This window comes from Teleopsis dalmanni, unplaced genomic scaffold (assembly GCF_002237135.1).
Source record: "Teleopsis dalmanni isolate 2A unplaced genomic scaffold, ASM223713v2 unscaffolded_contig_0189, whole genome shotgun sequence".
Lineage (NCBI taxonomy): Eukaryota > Metazoa > Arthropoda > Insecta > Diptera > Diopsidae > Teleopsis > Teleopsis dalmanni.
In genome coordinates this window covers 11,734-17,091 of record NW_024031571.1, presented here as the reverse complement: position 1 = coordinate 17,091, position 5,358 = coordinate 11,734, and the positions used below count along the sequence as shown (strand labels likewise).

General features: G+C 28.0%; 1 long non-coding RNA gene across 2 annotated transcripts; it reads right to left on the bottom strand.

Annotated features, from left to right (window-relative positions):
• Window positions 1-818: 818 nt before the first annotated feature.
• On the bottom strand, window positions 819-3,067 carry LOC119663174. 2 transcript variants are annotated; one of them, XR_005250977.1, is made up of 3 exons: window positions 2,934-3,067; window positions 966-1,462; window positions 819-905 (listed from the first exon to the last, which is right to left on the bottom strand). It is a non-coding gene; the product is annotated as an uncharacterized LOC119663174 (long non-coding RNA). The 2 variants fall into 2 exon arrangements; XR_005250976.1 differs by having other exon boundaries at window positions 819-1,462.
• Window positions 3,068-5,358: the final 2,291 nt, after the last annotated feature.

Here is a 5,358-nt window from a genome sequence, read left to right as displayed (position 1 = left end):
TATCTTGACAGTATCCAAAACACACCTTTTATACGACAGTTTATTCCGAGGTTTTAATGGTCCAAACGCGATCAGCACACTGGCCCATAAGGGCTGTCGTGAAGACGGAACCTCTTAGGGCATTGATCTTAATCTTCCACTTACCGTAGTAACGTAGTAAACAGAGAGAGTCCTAAGGTAATTGTTAAGCTCAATGTAGTTTCAACTGGGGAAGTTGGACCTCATGCAGATGAGACAATCATCTGTATAGCAGATTTGCCTAATGCATTGAGGAGGAAGGGAAAATGAGAAGGAAGGAGAAGGAAATATTTACAAGGATGGGGTATTCGCTAGAAACAGCCATTACTCGAAACAGCTGTATGGTCAGCTAAAAATTCAATTAACTAAAAATTTCGTTTTTACAATTCACTACTGTTCGAAACCTGTCAGTTACATTTTATAATTTTTTAATTGTTATGTCATGATTTCAATTATAAAATAATTAATAATCAATTTAAAAACAAAATATTTTTCTTATAATTTGGTACTATTTAAAAACCTTTGCATTAGCAAAACAGTTTTCTTCGTAATTTTCGTCGTAATTATCTTTAAATCTACATTCGTTTAATTTTGGAGAATCGCTCAATTTTATAAGAAACTTATAAATAAAGTGTTCAATTAAAAATTAAAGGATAACTTCAAAATACCATATGTATTTAACGAAAAATTGCTTCACATCCGGTTATACTTTTTATAATAGAAAAGATTTTTATTTTCTACAATCCATAATAAGCGATGAAACTATTTTCCAGAATTGATAGAACCCTAGTTTAATGGACAATAAAATTTGCAACATTGGTGACTTTCCTTGTTCTAGTATTCTATTTTATTAAGAAAATATCCTCAGTAATGTCGTTCAGTTATATCTAAATGGGACATAAATATTCTTATATTGTATATAAATTTTAAAATACAAATATAGGTACATTTTTCCTTTGTAAATGAAATTGTTCTTTTTTATTTTCACAATCACTCTTCATTTGTCATTAGAGAGGTTGTAACATATATTCGCCTTGCATAAACATTTCTTCTTGGATAGGTGCATATTTGGTTAAACTTCCCGTTAATAATACTTTCCATTTAAGTCTTTTTTTATCTAAATTCGAAATTTTAAGCCCACATTTAAATGGATTAAAAATAATTTCCTTCTTTTTATCGCATACATTTTGTCAAATAAATTTCGATTTCATCAATGAGTTTTTTAACATCCATCGCACTAGTAATTCGTATGAAATGCGAAAAAAAAACATCAGATACAGAATCCGACAGGTCTAGTATTTTAGTGACGACATTGACTCCATATCGCATAATTTAATAGACCTAATCAGCTGTAAGCAATAAGCAATAAGCCGCGTGATGTCATGATATTCCAAATTGTATATGGTACAGTAACAGCTTTGGTAGGATTTACAAGCAGCATTACCTATAAGTATAAATTAATATTTTATTGACTTCTTTTTAATTAAAAATTAGTTTGAGTTTAATTAGTTAATGAAATTATTACAATCATGATTTTATATAGATACTTAGGTGTGGCTAGGTAGTAGCTTAGGTGAATAAAAAGGAGGGTAAATAATATAAAGAGATAGAATCTTTATAGTATACACATTAGACTGTTTTCACACCTATTTCTTATATTGTTTAGAGCACTATTTGTGCTCAGTATTCATTTATTATTCATTTAAATAATAAATAATGAGCTACATTATTTTTATTATTTAACAAGACTAATTCGGTATATACTTTGTGATAATGATTGAAATTATATATTTTCAATTTGAGTTCATATAACCGTAACATATGCATATATTATACTTTTACACTATTATACTTATAGTTCTGCGATTGACACAGAACTATTCATTTTATTTAGAAATTATTCTTATCGCTGGTCATTAATTGAGTTTATAATGAAGTAAAAACTTCAATAATAGAATATGTAGACAGTGTGGTACTCGCATAACACCAATTTGTTTGGCAGAGGTTCATGTTAAGTAAATATGGTATGTGATTCATTCCAGAGGAACTTAAGGGTGAAATATAGAAAATATATTAATATTTATATATATCATATTGTCAGTTCTTCCGTTTTTCAGTATTTGAATTGATAAAGAACTGACTTTGAATATTTTTACAAATGTTCTCATTTTTATCCCTCGAAAACAGACAGACTCTTTTATGTTGAAGCAGATATGTTATGTTGGATAATATCGGATTATTCAAATAAAGTTTTATATTATTCAACTCATAGGGAATATGTTTTCCGATATCTTTTTACTACCTAAAAGGTACTAACTTTACTATATTACACAAAACTTACATATATGTGAAAAATATAAAAACAGCTTAATTCTTATTAAACTTAGACTAGGTGCTCTCTAGTAATAACAAAATTTAAATTTATTAATAATATCAAGATATTTTGAAGTTACAAAACTGCTATAGACAAGTGTAGGTATTTCACCTGGACCCATGTTAAATACAACTTTCATACCGGTACCTACATCGTGTTTTTATACTTTCTTCCTCATCTCATTCCATATACCAAGTCTTGTCAACCTTTTGTGTGTTTGCTGTGAAATGGGCATTTGGTTACAGCAGTAGCAACAACAACAGATAATACAATAGAATCGTTGGCCTATTTCAGTTAACACTTTTATTTGTTAATATCTTAATTAAACTTAATCAACTGACGATTATAGTTAACAATGAAATTTATAGACTAATATTGCTGGAATTTTCTTGCTGGAGTTTCAATATTCGTAATGGAGGTTATTAATCTTTCAAATCACTATACAATCAATACGTCAACTATTAGAACTTTGTGCCTTTTTTACATATTATAATCCTACTTTCTCAATAATTTCACAATTTAAATATTTTGTTGGTATCACCTTTGAGTAATGTGCTAATATTTGTTTACGTATCTGACGCTCTTCCTCTGTATATTGGAGTGCCTTGTTAAATAATTTACTTTACTTTTAAATTTAAGTAATTTCTCCCATTTACTTTATTTGTTTTTTAGTTGTCATTTGACAACAGTCATTTACAGTGGTGGCAATAAATATGTTCTTTGATATTGAAATGACATGTTTAATAGTGTATATTGTACATAATAATATTCGGACAAACAACTTCCACATTAGGCTTTTAGAACAAAATGTTGTAAAATTTTTTCTTATATGAGGTTAGGATTATGTAAATTAAAATGGATTTAGTGCTAGACTTCAAACAGAAATTAAAATAAGGCATCTTAAAACTGTTTATTTACAGACTATAAAACTATAAAAAAAAATGTACAATAGGTGTATTCAAGATGTCTGTGCATCGTTGCATGTACAAATTTATTTGATTTTACAAAAACAATTTCTTTTCTTATAATTCTGCTTTTCACTTGTTTTTGGCATTAGTGGAAATTATTATATGCCAAATTATCGAATCTGGGTTATATTTTACAAGCAAATAAATATGTAAACAAACATCATCTGTTCTAAATATTTTCAAGACTAATATGCACAACGTGTGTTCTCGATTATTTGAGTTTGCAAGGATGCACAGACATCCTGAATACCCCTAATATTTCTTTATATAATAAATTTTAAGAAGGTTATGTACACTTTTTCCAATATTTTCTTAATTATGTGTCCATAATATATATTGCTAATGGAATAATAAGGATTCTTTAAAAACAGAAAGGTTTTCAAACATTTTTTTATGAAACAAATAGTATTCTATAGTAGTGCTGTTCGTATTCGGTTTTACGAAGTATTCTCGAACTTATCTGTCGAAGGATCTATTAGAAAGGAACTGGTGGATAACACTACAGAGTGTTGTAAGGAAGCCGAAGTGGCATAGTTTGTGCATCAGACCTTCGAACCATACGGTGTCGAAGGAAAGCCTTCCAACACTCTGTTGTTGCTTTCAATACAAAATGAAAATTTGACACTAGCATCTCACTTCATTTTGCATTAAAAGCAACAACAATTGCCATGACGTGACTGCAATCATAACAAGCCGCTTAGACAATTCCATTTATTTCATTGATTAGACGTTAAAAATATAAATAATTATACAACCAGCTCAACTGCAAAGTTAAGCTGCTTTGCTATAAACAGCTAATTCGCGCCTTATTCACGTACGCCTTTCACTATTTGGTCTGCAATCTCTTTCGCCCATATGGAAAGAATCTGTCTTTTCGAGATATATATGTATGTTCTTTGTTTTTGGTTGAAACTTTTAAGAAAAAAAATGTATTTGAAACAAATGAACTCTAAATTATTTGAGTTTATAGAAATTTTCTTTGATGTTGTGGTGCTTTTATATGTATTTTTAACCATTATATATCATTTATATACCATATATATGGTATATAAATTAATTTCTTTTAAGGTTTTTCAATAATTTTTGTAATTTCTATGTAATTATTTTCCTTAAACTTTTACATTGTATAAAAATAATATGCACTTATTTCATTTACCGATATTGATTAAAACAACATTTGCTTTTAAATTCACTTTAATTACCACTTATTTATAAAATAAATTGTTTTATATCATAACAAAAAAATATGTTTTTAATTATTTAAATTTCTTTTCTTAATTTATGTTTAACTAAATTATATATATATATATATATGCATAAATTTTTAATTGATTCGTATTATTGTGTTCAAGATTTCTCCTCAAAACAAAATTTTTCTTATAAATTTTAAATTTAAAATTAAATTTTTTTTAATATAATAATAAAATATGTAGGAATTGTACTGCTTATAAGATCTTTTCAAATGTGGACTCGGTTATCTTCTCCGTCACTTTTTAAATACCTGTCCACCGTCTCGGTATTTCATTATTTTAACGATGTATAAAGCTGCCGTTATTCATATAGTCCAACTTTTTAATATTGCAGATGATTGTTGGAATTATTATAAATGAGTGTTGGAACACCTATGCTCGATTAATTTCATCACACGTATTTCATTGATATGTTAATTTATTATCACTATTTAAACAAGGATATGTATTGTTTTTAATTGTTAAAAATCTTGAATCTTTTTATTTAATCTCCTTCAGTACCTTTCATTCACAATTTTAAATTCACGAAAATTTACAAAAATAAAAAAAATCTCCACAGGTACAAAAAAATTTCTCCCGCACATATAAAAATCATAAAAGTCTTCGAACAGCACTGCACTCGGACTTATATTTTCCGATATCTTGACAGTATCCAAAACACACCTTTTATACGACAGTTTATTTCGAGGTTTTAATGTTCCAAACGCGATCAGCACACTGGCCCATAAGGGCTGTCGTGAAGACGGAA